Source organism: Poecilia latipinna, unplaced genomic scaffold (genome assembly GCF_001443285.1).
Source record: "Poecilia latipinna isolate Pla-1442-1.1 unplaced genomic scaffold, P_latipinna-1.0 Scaffold1450, whole genome shotgun sequence".
NCBI lineage: Eukaryota > Metazoa > Chordata > Actinopteri > Cyprinodontiformes > Poeciliidae > Poecilia > Poecilia latipinna.
In genome coordinates, this window is record NW_015114066.1 from 292,376 (window position 1) to 311,268 (window position 18,893).

Genomic DNA, 18,893 nt, shown 5'->3' on the forward strand with positions numbered 1-18,893 from the left:
CCCTTCGACACAACACACACATCAGGTACGTTTTTGTGCTCTCGATGATGACATTATGTGTATCGCTGTAGCAGTGTTCCACATTTTGTCACCTTAAAACCACAGACATCAAAATCCTTTACAATAGGCCAAAAGTTGAAGAAAATTCAAGATCCATGCATTTGTGTTCTGCCTCCCTTATTATGTCCTCAAATAAAATCCAGGGAAACCAACTGTCTTCAGTCACCTAATTAGTGAAGCTCACCTGTGTGTCATTTACTGTTAGCATATCTAACTATGCTATGAAGGCCTCAGATGTTTGTTAGAGAATATGACTTAATAAAAAGCACAGAGTGAGGAAACCAACTAAAGTGGACTGGTTGTAGAAAAAGTTTGATACGACTGCAAAACTGCCAAGAAATAGAGCATTTATCAGAGAGGCAGCAAAGAGACTCACTGTAACTCTGGAGGAGCTGCAGAGATGTGGAAGAAGGTTCTGTGGTCGGATGAAACAAATATTTCTTGGTCTACCTTCAAATTTGTGTGAAACTTAACACCCCAGTGAAACCTGGAGGCAGCAGAATCGGGGAGAGGGGTGCTGTCTCCAGCATTTAAAGGGAAGTTTTCAGAGTTGATGGGCGGATGGATAGAACTGATACTGGAAGTAGATATGGAAGGGAAAAACTGTTCAACTTCTAGCAAGACTATAAAGCTAAATGTACAGCCAAAGATACAATAAAATTGCTTCAGATCAAAGCGTATTTGAATGCTTAGATTAGCCCAGTCAAAGTCCAGTCCAGTCAAATATTTATGCAATATCAAGTAAATACAGAACCAGTATCGCTGAAACAAATACCAATATTGATTACTTATTACTTACTTTTATTGCTGACTTTCAGGTGTTTTGGGGATTTTTTTTCCACTGAATTATTTCCCTAAAACAGACAGAAACTGTAGGAGGTGTCTACATTAATACCTTAATAACATAACATGACAAGAGAAATTTTCTCTAGATCAAGTGTCAAAAAAAATTTATTTGAAAGCAAATCAAAAAATCATATTTGAAGTAGAGTTCAGCAACTACAATACAAAAAACAAACCAACATTGCAAGATGGTATGGATTATACCATGCTACAGTAGTATCCATCCAATACTAGCAACTTGGTATTGCTATATTTTGGATCGATCCGTCCACCTTTTGCTACTTTCTGGAATTTCATTTTCAGAAATGTTAAAAAGTCTTGGAGAATTTTGCTTCCATTCACAATTATACACTAAATTGTGTTTTTCCATCACATAAAACCACAGTAAAAATACAGCGAAGGTTAAGGCGTGAAAACCCTAAAGGGGATTCAGTGCTTTTGAGGTTCGAGGCAATCAGATCTGTGTGCCTCTTTTGTGAAGAGGACGATCCTCAGCTGCATGATCAGAGCATTTAGATTCGTCACTTTTCAAAGCGAAACATGAGAAAAAAAACAAAAAAAACACCGGACACAAAGGAGTTGCAGCCCTTTGGCGGCTGCGGCTGCTGGGGGCATTTCCACAACGAATCCCCTCGTTTCAAAGGTCGCCGCAGCACCTTGTTGAGATCTAGACATTTTCTTTGTAGCTCTAATTGCTTCTACATTCTTGACCACTTTGCCAGACGACTCGGCGCGATGAGAGCCGAGAAATAAGAGGAGCGCCATGTTTACTGCCATCGAGATAACAAGGACAAGTCCGTGGAATAACGAAGGCCGCGGCAGACGCGGAAAACACTGCGTTTTTTTTTTTTTTCCTCGTTTTAATGGCGTTTAAGCGTGGAAGCCTGGGAGGAGGGAGAGACGCTTGAAAAATGCAACTAAAGGATGGGATTCAGTGGGATCCAAATGGCAGGCACTGCCGTCGGGCGCGATGACGTCCCTTTGATGTGAGCTCTAACTAGCTGTAAGCTCGGCTCGGCCCGCGTCCTGACTGATGTGCGCTCAGAAGAGACGGGCGCCGCTTTGTCGCGCGAGCCAAAAACTATACCTTTAATTTCGAATTCTCTAATGTCTCAGATGGGATGGCATTAAAGGCCGGGGGGGTCATTAGTGTATTGTGGTGCTCGCCCATAGCCGAGTGAGCTGGACTGGCATCTTTTTTTTTCTTCTTTTTTTTTTGGAATTTTGTCACATTCATCAATGTTCTGCATAATGGGATGAGAAACTATTTACATATTGGATCAGAATTGCCAGAGGAGAGCATTAATTATTGAGAAAGTGACAGAATCAAAAGTGCAGCTCCATCCCTCCCTCTCTCCCCCCGTCGGAGTTTGTTGCCAGCTGCGGACTGAGAGCAAACTGTAAACACCATTATCTCAATTTTAAAGACGAGGCCGGAGCCTCTTCAGTTGGCCTTTGTGTACAGCTGCCGCCGATTGGCTGTAACGAGCTTAATGAGGGCGTGGCACAGAGAGTCACCTCCTCCCCTGGTGGAGTGCGTGCGCGCCGTGTGTCAGGCTGGTGATGTTGTTAGTTAGCTGCCTCTGAAAAATAGAAAGTGCATCATATTGATCAATGTCATCGAGCGCTGTACTGACTTAGATATTGAACTGAGTGCAGTGTGCTAACAGGCGTTTCAGCGCCATCAATACAGGTAGTGCTCTTTCTCCGGTCCTGTTCATCAATTATGATAAATGCACTGAAGAGAGCCTTGGATGGCATTCTGAGTCTGTAATGGTGTCACTGCAGGTCGTGCTCAGAACAGAGTGGTTTGAAAAGTATTCTCACAGAGTCAATTTGATTTAGGTTTTAACTTTGACTATGTTATATTAAAGGGGGAGTATGCAAAATTGACTTTTGAGCCACTACATGTTAAAATGTTATTCCTTCATCAAAATCATAAAGTGCTGCTTTGATTCTTTCAAGCATGTTTGAGAAATCCTTTAATCTCCCATGGCAACCACATAGCTGTTCAAGAAGACCTGGGTGGACCTAGCTCCGCCTTCGAGGACGAAGCTCCTCCTCTGAGTTGCAGCCTCCCAACTTCCACCTCACAGAGCACCCCTCCCCTGTAAATCCCCCACTCAGCTCCTTCAGACTAGTCAGCAGCAATTAGCAAACACCTGATGGATCTGCACATTAACTGAGCTCCTTATAGGAGCTACTTCTCAGTGAAATGCTGGTAAAAACATCATTAGAGAGTTAGTACCAGAGCCATGTTGTGATGACTTCCTGAAGTTTCAGAAAGAGCAAGAGTTTTTAATGAGACAGAGATGCAATTTCAAGTTGTTAAATTCCAAAGTCAAATTTCTTTTAAGTTATTAACACGTCAGTATTAACAGATCTCTGATGAGAGATTACCCTTGCATTAGTCTCTGCTTGTGCTCAGAGCTTTGGAGAGCTCAGGGGTCAAGAGGAAGAAGGGCAACAGAAAGAGTGATGCATTGCTTAGTGTTTTCTTCAAAATCACTGGGTGCTAAAACTCACTGGGTTACATCTACATCTTCCATGTAGTTTCTTTCAGTGATTCCTGATGCAGCGCCACCACAGGCAAGGAGGGGGAGCAGGAGGTTGAAAGAGTTTGGTTCTTTTGACCAACGAACCAAACGTTGCAATTTTGGTCCCCAGTTGAACTGAGTCTGCCAGACTATCAGGTGTGAAAACACCCTGAAGCTCTGCCACAGCTTCAGATCTTCTTGCAATGGGTTTTCTTCAAGCAATCAATTTTTATATAAAGGATATTATAAATAAAATGTATTATTATTATTTAGCCTCCCTATCTCCACAGTTGACACTGCTACCTCTCTTTCCACCATTGGGGTGCTATGTTAGTTTTCTGCCACACGAGGCAATTTTCATGTCGACCCAACAGTAGAATCTCGGCCTCATCTGACCAGCATATTTCTTAGTGTGACCCCAACATGGCTTGTGGTAAGCTACAAATTTGACTTCTAAAGATTTTTTTTTTTTTTACCAATCTAATAAAGGCCCAATATTGTAGTCATTCATTTAAACTCAATTCAGCTGTGTAAACAGTGACAATTTACAAGAGTTGTCATCTCAAGGCGCTTTACAAGACAAACAGAAATATACGATCGAATTAATCCAATCACAAAGACATTTTGGCTGTGTTGCTCATTGGGAGAGGCCATCTGTCACAATCGAGGGAGGGTTGACTGAGAACACAGAAGCTTCAGTCCAGGAGTATTTTCTGTTAAATTAAAATTACAAGAGTGATCTAGGTGAGAAACACAACTAAACAGATTAGTTCTGGACCAGTGGAAACATCTATGGCAGCAATAGCTCCTTTAACTGTTGAGAGACAGGACTGAACACTAAAAGAAAGGATTTTTTTTAGTCAGTTAATATCAAATTTGATTCCTGATTCCAATGATTATAAGGCATGGTAAGTGGCTCGTACTTGTATAGTGCTTTATAAAGTCCAGAGGACTCCAAAGTCATTCACACCTTTGCACACACATTCATACAGTGATGGTGGAAAGCTACTGAATAGTATCCACAGCTGCTCTGGGGGCATTTATAAAACAGCGAATGTGAAGTCAGTCCAGTCCATTGGCGTCTTGGCTTCTCTGATTAATGCTCTTCTTGTCTGGCCAATTTAGATGCATATCTGTATCTTCGTTTACAACTGTGCTATGTTTGATTTACAAGCTGCTGAACTTTAAAAGATATCTGCTTGTGCTGGAGTTTATTTGTGAGCATATGAATAAAAGGGGCTGAATATAAATGCAGAGCGAACTTCTCAAATTTTTGTGTTTAAAAAAGCTCGAGCAACCATGGCATATCAAATAAAATTATTGAGTCAGGACTTTAAGATATTTATTTGAATAAATTACTTACTTAGTTTTTAAATTTAATGCAAATAATCACTTTTTTTTCTTGCAAAGGTTCCAGCTGGATTCAGTTTCAGATTCAGAAGTCTGAGCCGGAGCCCAGGAGGCAAATTTCTTAGTGTAAAAAGTAACAGGTATAAGGATTCTTTTGTTCCTACAGCAATTTCTGTTTTTAATGCAGGACGAGGTAGAGGGACTCGCACTGATTGTTAGTGTTCGTAACAACTGTCTGTCGACAATGATATACACTGCTGTACTCTTCCCGTTATGCATTGAACCTTTGAACCTTTGTATTTCTGTGTTTCTGGTACTCCTGTAAATCTGACGAACAAGCAACATCCTCAAACAGCAATGGACGACAAATCTGCTTCTCTTGGCCTACTGGGTGTTAATTTTTGCGTCAAATAATGATCTGATGGGACTCTGGAAAAAATACTATTCAAGTTGTTCAAGTTGTGCAAGTTGTGTTAGCCTATCAGTGAAGCTATAGAAGCCTAAACCAGCATCTCAATACTAAACATGTTGCAGCTAGCACAGATGTGCATGTGAGTGAATCTGAGTGTCCACAGCCCACATTTCTAAAGGATTGTTTTTTAAAGAAGTTCCATTAATGAAACACTGTAAAGCTGGATGGGTAGAATAACATGTTACAACACTCTCACGGTTGAATAGCCTTAAAGTTGAGCTCATGTGCCTATTTATTCTATAAATTAGCAGCAAAAAAGAGATTTGGGATCAAAAATGTTGCTCATATGTCGCTTTTGACTGAGATGTGATTAATTAATTACAAACCCTGAGCAATTAACTCGATTAAAAATTTCTATCAAGTCCCATCACTAAACATTATCAGATGTGAATACTTTGACAATCAGCGTCTGGACGAAGACGGTGAATGTTTGTTAAACGTCCTAAGAGCTATACTCCCCTAATCATCGCGCTTGTGCGGATGATATTATTTTTCCTCCCTTTCTATTTTGAGGCTGGATCCTCTTTATACTAGTTCAGCCAAGCACAGCTGCGATTAACTTTAAAAGGTCATTTAAAATAGCTCTGCGATGAAACCTGGTCGAGCGTCTGGAAATGACGTACTCACCACCACCAAGCGAATACGCTTCACGCCCCAATACCAACCCGCGCCGATGGCGAGCAGAAATCAGCCAGGCACATGTATCTACAGACACACACACACACACACACAAAATACAGGCCATCTCAAGCCAGCATCAAGATCCCTTTAAATGAGACTTACCATGTGTCCAATTGCACCTTTCTTGACCTACCTCAGACGCAAAAAGGTTAAGCCATGACAGGGTTAAAAACTTATCTGGCCTTGGTGGTCACATAACATCCCAATTACTTTAACAATCTCATGTTGAATGGAGGCGGCGGTGGTGAAGTGAATAAGGTGGGAGAAGTGTGTGTGTATGTGTGTGCGTGTGGAGAAGGACGGCGAGTGGGGGGGGTGAGTTGCTGCGCAATGAGATGGGGGAAGAAGAAAAATACAATAGATAAAAGTCTGTCTCAGAGTAAAAGATAAGTTCTTATCTTAATCTAATGACTCCACAGCCTTAATTTGTCAGACCTGGCTCTGCCGGAAGAAAGCAGAAAAGGCGGGAGTGTGGGGGGATCGGGTTTGGGAATTGGGGGTGGGGGTGGGTGTTTCGGAGGGAGATTTTCTTGTACGCGGTGTTAATAAGGGACATCTCTCAAGTCGCGGTGAAAGAAGAAAAGGGATCATCATCAGCAGAACATTCAGTTGCAAGATGTGCTTCATTCTGTAGACGTGTTTTTTCCCCGCTTTTTTTTTCTTTCCTACTTGCGCTAACAGTCGCTAATTAGCACCTTATCACCCTCCAAGTAGCTCCATACTGCCGAGACGCCAAGCACACTAGTATTTATAACCCAGTGACTGAGGAGATAAACAGCTCTGCGTGGCCAGTAGCCAGATCAAGCGTTTTTTTGCTGTTCTTATGGATCTGTTTAGCTGCTTTACACGAGACAAAGGAAACAACGTTAATTTCCTCTGAACTTGCCGCTCCAAAGGTCACTTCGTACTCCAGTGTTCATGCCTTGACAATACGTACGTGTCATGTTTTTCTTCTATAAGCCAAACCTTTTCTGCCGTAACGATGCTGTTACTTTATTTATTTGCTCTACAGGAAGGATCGACTGCACCTCGAAACCTGGCTCTCGTGGTGACACGCTCTGCTAACGGGACCTCACGGGAGCAACCTGACGCAAATATAAAGAAAAAAAACAACAACAAAAAACAAGAAGAAAAAAACAAAAACACGCCTCTTGAGCTGCGGTTCCTTTGGTGAGAGAAAATAGAAAGTGAGCATTGTGTGAGAGCAAATCTCAACAGATTAATTTGAAGTGCTCACTGAATTGTGATTCCTTTTAATTAATGACAAAATTAACTGCTTTGTTAATGCGTTCCTGGAGGAAATGAGCTGCCGGCAATTTCTGCGGCGAACAAAAGGAGGGCACGTCTCTCTTGACATTTATGCAAGTTTGCCGGGGTTGGGATGCACACGGCTCGTGGTGAGCAAAATTGGTCTTGAAGGAATGCTTTTGTTCGCTGTTTGGGAGACACGGATTTCAAGATCGCCGCTGTTTTGGAAATCAATAAATGCTGGAACCAATTTAAAAAATGTTTTCATGGGCTGTTGAGGGGACATGTAAAAAAAAAAAAAAAAAAAAGATGTGATATATGTAGGGAATAAAAAAAAGCCTTCCTTTCATGGTTCCTTTCACCTTCAAGAGTGTCCATTTTCTAATGTTTTCAAGTGACTTTGCTACTTTAGATTTTTAGATTTAGTCAAAACAACATTTTACACCATTAATCATCCCATTTTTTCCCCAAACAGTGTCTTCTTTCATGAACTTTCTTGTTATCCTGTCTGTGCACATGAACCCTGATGACAGATTTCAAAGATTTCTCCCAAGTTAAGACAAATTTGGTTTCATTCAGAAACCCAAAAAAGCTGTAAAACAATTCACAATGACCTGTAAATATTAACATGGATTATTAATGTTCAGCAAGGTCTGTATGGTTTATCAACTGTATTAATTACTAAGCAGCTGAGTTTGGAGACTTGGACAGAATCTATTAAGAACTGTCCATGCTTTCAACATTTGGTTGTTTTAATCATTGGATTAAAGTAGATATTACAACATAAAATTAGGTTATAAAGTTTCTGGCTTCAGGATTCTGAATCTTTCGCCATTTATCTATTAGCGTTTTAGTACTGCTTGTTTGTTTGCTACTTGCTTATGTCGGTTTCATTTCTATTTTTTTTGTACCCAGCTAACATTGAACGTTCGCACAGCGTCCGCTGAACGTCGCCATCAACATTCATCAAACGTCCGTAGACGATGTTCGTCGAACGTCAAAATGAAACACCATTAAATATTCAGCGAACATGTAACCAGTCACCTGGTTACAATTGGTTACAATTTAGTCAGTTAATATCAAATTTGATTCCTGATTCCAATGATTATAAGGCATGGTAAGTGGCTCGTACTTGTATAGTGCTTTATAAAGTCCAGAGGACTCCAAAGTCATTCACACCTTTGCACACACATTCATACAGTGATGGTGGAAAGCTACTGAATAGTATCCACAGCTGCTCTGGGGGCATACCATGCACCAGCGCCACCTGTTGGACCCTCTGACGACCACCAGCAGGCAAGGCAGGTGGAGCATCTTGCCAAAGAACCCAACGACTAGGGACGGACACAAGGTCAGCACCTACCTCCTTCAACAATCATTGAGAAATGAGATTATTTATAATTAGAAGAAATCAAGAATAATCCTGACTATGACTGCAAGGTTGTGCAGTTGTTGCCCTGTAGCAAGAAGCTCCTGGGTTTGAATCCCGGCATGAAGTCTTTCTGAATGTTCTCCCCGATCCTGTGTGGGTGTTTTTCCCACACAGGTTTAGGTTTCTTGGTCTCTCTAGATTGCAATCTAGTTAATTGTGCATGGATAATTGTCCTGAATATAACTGTGTTGGCCTGGCAACCTGTCCAGGGTGTAGCCCGCCTCTCATCCAATAAATGCTGGAGGTGCCCAATGACTATGCAAAGACAAGCAGATGTAGACGGATAAATCTTGAGAAAAAGACTGAAATCTGATGGGTATCAGAGTAGAAGGGTATGGTTGTAAATGTGCACCATACTTTTCAGATTTTTATGTATTATTTTTGGGTTGTTTCCTTTCACTTACCAGCTATGCAGTGCTTTGTGTTGGTCTAAAAGTTGAAATACCATTGAAATGCATTGAAGTCATTGATTGTGATATGATGAAACACAGAAATTGTGAAGAGGTGTGAATACTTTCCCAAGGTACTGTAAATCTCCTTCAAGCAACTCACTTTTTTTTTTTTTTTACCTCAGTCAAACCTAACACCCAGCATTCTCAGAAGATGACGATTTCAGGAGTGGATGAGCTAATTTATGTGGCCTGAGATCATCTTGTGTGCAGGAAGCACATTAAGGCAGAAATATATCATTAATATTATGAGCAACATCCCTGCAGTTGTTCCTAAAACATGCTGAATTACAACGTGTCGATGACCAAAGTCAGTGTAAATCCAACCAAGACCCCGGATGAAGCTGGAGAAAGACAGAGAGCGAGGGGGTCCGGTGTCATCCGGTCCCTGGAACATTCTGGGCCGCATTTCTCAGCTCGAGTTTTAGATCTGCATCCGTGCTCAGAGCAGACTCCAGATGGGTGTTTACTCAGTAAAAGCAGCACGCTGTACCCCCGGGGTGTTTAATGACAGCACACTGTGCTCTTTTAAAAGGGCAGGTGACGTGTGCAACTCCAAATTTCTCCACTTTCAAGTCTTTTCTGATTCATTGGCAGAGACGTAAGTCCTTGGCAGAAGATTTGAACAACGGGCACCGCCTCGTCGAGCGTCGGCTGGCACGCGGGAGTAAGGGGTAAGCAGGTAAGCAGGGGTAAGCCCCCTGCCTGCCCCCTATCCCACCTCCCGCTGAAAACAACAACAAAACAAACAAACTACAGCTGCATATTTCCGTACCAGGCACCGGCCTGTCGAGTGTGATGTACGTTACCGACCGGTATCTTCCCCAGCAGAGCTCAGATTGTTTTGATATTTTTATTAAGATGTCCTCAATCATAAATCACCTCAAGGGGAGTGTGAGGGGGAGGTGGGAAGTGAGGCCCTTCCCTTCCGCTCTGCACAGCATCAGATTACAAGTAGAAGACGGAGTTATCGGACGTCTCACCACGTGTCTCCCGTTTAACACTTCTTCCAGTGTCAAGACTTAAATTCAGATTACTTTCAAACATTAGGAGGAGGCAGAATATAATATCCATAACATTATGTAAATGGGCTCTTGTGTCAGGGCTCGGACTGTAAAGCAGCCTTCTATCTTTCATCTGCTTTTATCAAAGCTTGAGGTAAAAACGGTCGGACAGGCCGGAAGCACTTCTTGCAGTGTCAGGGTTTGATGTCAAATCATTTTAAATAGGACATCACTGCGTGCTATTGTGCATCTCACCGTGTTATCGCCTTAAAAAGGGGGCACGTTAATGCGTTGTTTAGGGACAATACCATGTCCATTTGCATCACAATAAGGTTTCCTTTTTTCTCTCCCTCTCTCTCTTTCTCTCCAGACTTCTCAGCAGCCGCTCGGCGCTCCTGACTCAGGCCCGGCAGAGGCCGAGACGTTCTGCCGCCGCCACACACGTTTCCGTGTCGTGCTAACTTGCCAGTGTGCGCAAAACTGTCAGGCTCCCTTAAAGGCTCTGGATGCTATGTGTAATTCCTTTAACACAAGACTGTGCAGATATCCTTATCATTGAGGCGAATGGTGTGCTCATGCCACCCTGCATCCCGTGAGCCTGCACAAGGCAGCTGGTAATTCATTTAATTTATTCAAGCTGACCCGCAGTGTGCTTCTTCTGCCTTCGTCCCGGGCCGGGATGCATGGCTGCCTGGACGCTTGACCAGACGACGGCGGGGTCATGTGCCGGTTTATGACAAAACAGAAAGTACAGCAGCATCCATATTCCCTATCACAAACAGAACAAGATGAGCTATGATAATACGGATAAACTTTATTTTTAACTCTTGTGCGTGCAAGGACTGAGGCAAACGTAGAGGACTATGGCAAATGATACAAGTTTTACGTGTGTGGGGTCGGTTGGACCCCATTTCTACATACAAGGTTTATGCAGGTTTGTCCCAATGAGATCAAAAGATCTCTTTTACAAGAGAGACAACGTATTGGTAATGAGATCTATTGTGGTCTTAAATGCATTCAGAGGTACCAGTGTTCTGCGTAGAAAAGCTGAAAGCGTTCTTTCCCTGTTCTAGTCTGACACTAGGAACACTAAAATTTACAAAGTCTTGAGACGAGAGACTGTAGGCCTGTTGTTCAAAGGGACAATGATATGTATTTTCTAGGCATATAGAACCATTTTCTAGCACAATCAAGTATCTATGTTACTTTCAGTTGTTATAAAAATGCAATGTATATCAAATATGACTTAAAATAAATTATACTTTTCTAATTTAACACCTTGAATTTGGGCCGCGTCTATCACTTTAAAAACTAATTTTCTTTCTGAAACTTCATCTTCCTTAAGTCATCACAACATGGCTCCTCTATTAACCATTTAACAACGTTTTTACCAGCTTTGTGTTGAGAAGTAGGTCCTATAATGAGCTCAGCAGGTCTGGAGTTCTACTAGGTGTTTGCTAATTGGCTGCTGACTAGTCTGAAGGAGCTCAGTCAGGGCTGAGGCTGAAGCTCTAAGCCTGGAAACTGCTGCTAGGTGGGACTAGGTCCTCCCAGGTGTTTTGCACAGCTGAATGATTACCATGGGAGATTAAAGGATTTCTTAAACATCCATGAAAACTAGCAAGACAACACTCCAGGTATGTTTTTGATGAGGGAATAACATTACAACATGATGTAAAACTCAAAATAGTCGATTTAACATAATACTGCCCCTTTAAATTGAACAAAGATGGCAGATAAGGTGCTGTCAACTTAACAATGGCTTTATAAATAAAAACATACCAATGGCCAATCCAGCAGACATGCAAAGATGGCCATTTTACCTTAACATACAAGTGATAGAGACGGCGATGAGCTTGCATGTCATCGTCATCTGCATTTTGTCTAATCCTCCTCAACAGACAGTCAAACCCAAAGCAGATCCTCTTGGCTCTCAGAGCTGACCACATTTGGCACTCTGACTTGCAGCTGAAAGAGTTGTTGCTTCAAAGCAAATGTTACTGTTCCCATGCAGTCCGAGGCACTGTGGGTGTGTTCCTCTGGATCTCCAGTCAGTGCAGAGCAGGAGCTTTATCTCCCCTCATGGATCAGGCCACTCATTATGAGGTGGACTCGTCTAATGAGCTCCGACTTGACAAAGGCCTTGGCTTGGGTTCAATTCAATATGAGGTTTGGGGGTAATAATAAGGTCGGGTCGAGTTCTGTGTCCGTGCTCGATAGGAATATGTTTTGCAAACTGACTGACGCGTAGCAACTTGTGCATCTTTTATGAGCCTGTGTTTAATTACTTTTAATTTCTAGCTAATTAGATATATAAAATGATGATAATCATTAAGACTCACATTGATGAAGAGAGTTAGATGAACTGGAAAACTCAGGCGAAGCATTTCCTATTATTTGGATTAGCCTACACAAATGTTCTGTACTATTTATGTTTGAGGTATGTTTTGTAGTTTATCATTATAAGACACTTTAAACTTTAGTATGAGAAAAAGACATGCTAACACTCAGCTAATACCCAATCATATTTCAGTGGACTCCTGCCTGTTCGTCACAGAATTTTCTGTGGAATGTGACTCCACGTTATTTGCAGAAAACCTAGCTATTTGCTGTTTCTTTGTAGCACATTTATAAAATATTCAAAATAAAGTGCACCTTGACAAGCTAAACTACCAAGGAACAATGCTACTTGCACACTGTTGACTAGCATTAGCAAAACAGTCAATCCAGGCACAACATGACGTTGATTACCTGTATCTCCAAGAATGGAAATACGAAAGATTGTGAATGTTGGCTTCTGTGGTAGTGCTAAGATGGTTTCCACTCTGCGTATTAATTCACCTTAAGGTATATTTGGTATTTGAACTATGAAAATAGGCCGATATAAGTGGTTTTAGGGGGGCTGTCAAGTCTTGGTGGGTCTTTGTTATTCGCAGGCAGCTGTGGTCTCTAATCCCAATGAATACTGTGTTTTACAGTAAACCATATATAGATTGCATATAAATATACAAGGCTGTAACCCTTAGCGCTAAGTTCAGTTCATGTGGAGTGGAGCAGATGTCACTGTCGGACAGCAGGGAAGCGGGGGGGCATCTGTCCTGTCAGATGGTACGTTTCTTAAACCACAAGCACAAAAACAACTTGTAAAAGAACATGAAGGTTCAATGCGACCCCACCGGACAGCACACAGGGTAGAAAGGCTTCTGGCTTCAGTTGACCCCGCGGGAGGGTAAATACACCACAGTCCAATATATCTGATGCAATAGTATATGCAACTGATCTTAAGCAGGGCTACAGTTTTAATGGAAAATGGAAAGCAATGCTACTTCTGGGAGGTATGGTGGAAGAAAGATGTGTTTTGGAAGGTTTTCGTGCTTGAATGTTCCACCATCAAGTCCTACATTCACCTCAAAAGGGGCCTAGGACGTTGTGCAAGGGCAAAGAGTCCAGTTATTTGAATTAATCAATGTGTTACCTTTGATGTGTTCATTTTTTGGTTTGGGGCAAAGGTGGCGATGGTGTTAGGAGTTTGTGGGTTGCCGGTTCGAATCACTGTGCTCTCCGTCTCAGTCGTTGTGTCCTTGGGCTAGACACTTCACCTGCCTTGGCAACTGGTGGGGGTCAGAGGGATCAATGACACTGCTGTGTAGCAGCCTTGTTTCTGTCAAACTACAATGTAGCTCACTACCATCAGGGCGTGAATGACAATGTCGTATGAAGAGCTTTCAACTCCTCTGGACTGGATAAAGTGCTGTACCAGTACATTTTGGTTCATATGTGGTAATAATAAAACGCCTTGAACAAAATTGTCTCTTTAAATCTCTGTTGGGATTCAGAGAGGCGTTTGTCCCGTAGGAGATCGTAACCTTTCTTTCTCCTATTTGCGGTGAAGCCTCGTCGGCAGATGAAGGTACAAAACAACCTGGTGGAGGTGCGTTCTGCCCACATCCCCACCTGTTTCACTTCCCACAGTCTGCTGCACAATGTGGACCCCCAGATGTAGCCTGCAGAATAATCCACATTCACATAGTGCTGAAAGTGTCCATCTGGCTGCGCAGGCACTCGGTAAGCCTCGGCACCACACAGGCCCGGTGGTCACTGTTGCCGTGGTATTTTGGAGAACACATCTACTCTGAATCTGTAAAGGCCTGAAGTCGAGGTGGTGACGGGGAGCTAAAATAGAGAGGGGTGTATCAGAACGCGCAGAAAAAAACTATTACAAGAAGTGTGATTGGACTGCACTAGTTGTGCCTCAGGCTCCAGCTTGGCACCAGAGGCGCCACTCTACAGCTCCGCGTCACAGCTGCCAATGTTTAAACAATCAAAATTAAAAATTTCCTTTGCAGAAGAGAATATTATTTCCTGTATCTTCCACTGACTGAACACAGACAGACCTGAGAAGCATTCAATGTAAATAGTTTTTATTTGTTTCCTCTTAGAAAAACTTTTTCACATAGTGGTTCAGCACTGCAATACAGAGAAAACATTCAGCCTTTTCACAAACTTCCTATGTAGATAGATTAGATATATAGGAATATGTTCTTTTATAAAAGCAAATAATAGGTAATAATATAAGCCACATTTTGACATACATTCATCAGTGGTGTAGATGACACACTCACATTCATTTTAGACTCTGTTGAAATATCATTTTCTTCAATTTGGACTGATAAAAGATGCAGCTTCACTCAATCTTAAAAACATTCATCTTATGACTTTGGGTTAGTCCAGGTCGTTCTCTAAAGTAATTCATTCACTTACAAAATGGTGCCCCACAAAAAAAAACCAAAAAAAAAACAGCAATGTTCCTGTGGATTCAAGACCTTCATCCTTGGAAGACCACATCATTCCTTTCCCCAGGTCTGGTGAATCCTCAGGATTTTAAGTAGCTGACTTGTTAAAACTTTACTCATTTGCATAGACATGCTTTTTAATCTATTTTTTGTAAAAACTGTGTTTATTTAATCAGTTCTTTAATTTAAAAAATAAAAACAAGAAAAAAAAAACCCTCAAGCTCCTTTTTTACCAGCTTCTGTTTAGCACTGAAATGGTTGCTAAGCGACACAATATACACCGAGGTAAGGGTGAAGTAATTTACTTCGGTCTACAAAGAACCCGGTCAACCTAGTAGGCCGTGTCATTCAAAGGATGCAACCCCTGAAATAGGACACACCCTACGAAGACTCCAAGAAAGTTAGCTTCAGCTTCCAACCTTTAGGTAGATTCTTGCATCGGAAAAGTCAAACTATCTCTTTAACCTCAGTTTAGTGATGAAAAAAGTAAAGAATACATTGAAAAGCCTTAAAGGTGTTTGAACTGTGCAGATACATTGTTCCCATTTGATGGATAAAGATTTATCCCAACGTCTAACCTGTTGCGTTATGCTAGGCTAAGCTAATACATTTTTTAAGTATTTAAGTGAAGACTAAGGAGATCCATGGAGCAGCAGCAATGCCCACCAAAAACTACACAGCAGTTGCTGACGCCGTAGCTGCTGCGTGAAGATAATCTGTAGCGAATCTGATGATAATATAACATGAGGGCGACTTGTTAGCACTTTTCTGTCTGTCTCATAATGGTTTATGTTTCCTTGGCTTGTGTCTCTCTGGGAAGCGTTCCTCTCATTTGTGGGGCAGCAGCGGGACAGACGTTGCTCTCGCCCCCATCCTCGTCACCACTTCACGGGCTATTCAATTAGCACAAGAAGCATGGGAGATGGAGCCATAATGGAGCTGATGAGATGCACAAGGACAGGTGACACTAATCAGAGCGGCGCCCCATTGTCTCTGTGTGGGCATCATTAAGGGAAAGAGAGCGATTTCAGGCTCTTTTTTCCTCTCTCTGAGCACGTACACACTTTCTCTCTCATCATCAGCTTGCAACTTGTGCAAATGTGCGTTCTGAACAAAGTGTGAGGTTTGACAAAGGAGAAAACAGTAAATGGGTGATGCTGTTTTCAGCAGACGGCACCAAAAAGAGTCAGGGTTTTGTGAGATCCCTTTTGATTCATAAGACGACGAGGCATTCACTCTTCACCATGTCCGGGTTCTTGTCGTCTCCTCCGCCGGCTGACATTTGACCTGCCGCAGCTGATGCGTCAGATTTTTCCCAGCATTCCCCCCGTCTGCTTCTTGGCTGAACTGTGAAGGAGCTCCTCTCCGCCCGCTGGTACCGACCGCTGAGGTAACTCGACAGACACCTGGGAAAACACCACACACAAGTCATCAACGTTTCCACATGTCCCACTTTAACGGCCACAACTTTCAAAGTATTTTCAATTGGAAAGACAATAAAATGTGACATTTTGAAGGTCTTGGAAAATCAGAAATGTGGTGTAAATTTTTACGTCACCTAATTAGTAAAGAGACTCCACCTGTGTTTGATGTGATCTCAGTTCTTTGAGGACTTTAGAGGTTTGTCCAAGAACATTAATGAACAAGTAGAATGATGAAGACCATGAAACACAGCAGACAGGTCAGAGATAAAGCTTTGGAGAACTTTATAGTGATACTTTGTGATATATTGTTTAAAAAAAACGTTTGTCACGTTTTTCTGTAGGCAACTCTATTGCTGTGTGAACATCATAGAGCCACAAACACACATACTGAGAAACTTGTTCCGTTTTCTTGGAAAACGAAACAGGTTTTTTCTGGAGCCTCTTACTTAAAAAAGCGAAATCTGTCATTAAACTGCACGCAGTAACTGCATTTACGTGTATTTTTGAGTTTACTTACATTTATTGATGCTCTTATGGAGCAAACCAAAAGAAAAGAAAAGAGTAAAAAGTAACATTTCTGGTCATATTGTCAGTTTTATTTTTTATTTACTGTCAATAACTGAAGTTTATCATGAGAACTATAAAGCAAAATTCTTATCTGGATAAGAAGTTTTTCACGATAAATGATAAACAATGCATAGTTGACAGGGCAGTCCAACTGGACATTTGCCTCCTCCTCTAAGACCGCAGGAGGGATAAAGGTATGAATACACAGAAAGTGAAACAAAGACACAAAAGCTTCTTGTAAAAATCTGCATTTGAAAGAGAATTTTTAAAAAATCCTGTCCACACAGGCGCATCTTCCTTCTATTCTGCTGCTTTCCATTTCCCCCGTTCCTCCCCAGAATGTGGTTTACATTCTCTAAGCCCCAGCAAGGCAATGTATTTCTGTCTAATTAGTTACATTCAAAATGAGATCAAATAACTTTATTAGTGGAACAACATAATCCTAATCTTATTAATAAGAGTATTCCCTCTTATTGAAGGGTCTTTAGAGTGTTTAGGGGACTCCTGCTGAATTCATTCTGCTTTAACTTGTACGATGTGCCATTCAGTTCAAGTTAACCGCGTCTAAAACAAATATTAAAGGAAACTGTGGCCATTTCATGCAAAGTTTCTGTAAAGTAAATCAATGCCATTGTACACAATGATCTTTTCTTCACTTGCTTTGCAGCTTGAGATTGAGATTGGTTTGGAAGTATTTCATTTGTTTAAAACCAAAAAACGAATCAATAATTATCAGTATTGACTGATATGAAACGCTTATATGACGTTCTATCCTACACTGCTTACTTAACTTATGGCCTAAAAACTAAAGCAGTAAAATCACAATTAAAGCATGTATGGTTCACTTCAAACCATCGTTAAAGTTAATTAGTCGGATCGGATCAGTTGGATGTTTTAAGCCTGATCTGGTGTTGGGCACCAGCACCAACCAGTGAAAACAGATGAATGTCCACTTAATACCAACAGAACTTGTTTGGAACAGTGGAAAAATAGTCAGACTGTCTCTCATATAACAAACCAATAAAGGGTGAGGAAAATGATTGCGTGGTCGCTTCCACGGTCACAGTATCCGCAACGGAGAAAATCCGTCTTCAGTCGTGATGAAAGAGCTCTGTGCCATTCATGCTGCTGCATACTAACTATCTCAGCAATCAGTTCATTATCATTAGGTCCATGTGACTGATGGAAGGGCTAATCGTGATAGCTTGACTCCGAGGTGGTCGAGCAGCAACACTTTGTATCATTTCCTGCAATCAGCAGCCACTTAATATCAAGACATACACCTTTCAGTGCTGCCTGGCACCCTGATGGAAGGCCGGCCAAATCAGGACTCATTATTTCCAACCGGACTATTTGAACTATGAGAGTTAATATGTTTTAATTTAACATTTTTAGGAGCTAAAAAGCACAGCGGACGAAGGCAGAGAGAGAGAAAAAAAAAAAGCTCCCCCGGTAGATTGAGAGAATGGATAACCTCGGCCCACATAGTAATTGGCTGCAGAGGCAAATCAATGGCCTACATCAGAATTGAAGCATTCTGCTTGTTTACAACATCTATCATTTGTTCTTATCAAGCGTGATCAGAGCAATTTTCCCTCCCTTAATATAGGTTTGATGGCACAAAGAAAAGCTCAATTCTCCCAGAATTGGAAAACACATTTCTCGCGCTTTGTTGGTAACTAAACTGTCAACAGATAAGAGAGTCCACAGTATCAACTCGGCGGGGTCGGGGGGGAGAATGAGGGGGTGATTCATCTTCCAATTGCGCTGCTGTGTTTTCCTCTGGAACAGCTGGAAATATAGTCCCGAGCAGAAGCCTCTCCTTCGGAGCGTTTCCGCTCCGAGTCGGCTCCAACTCACAAGGATGTGCACTTGCCACTTGGAAAAGGCCCCCCTTTTTTTTTTAGCTCTTACACATCTAGAGAAGGGCGACCCGTCCTCAGGCAGCTCTCCAAACTGCTGGAGACAGTAGCGTGAGGTGAGAGAGCAGTGTAGGCCACTTTGTATCATGTCAGCGCTTGTGCTTAGACGCC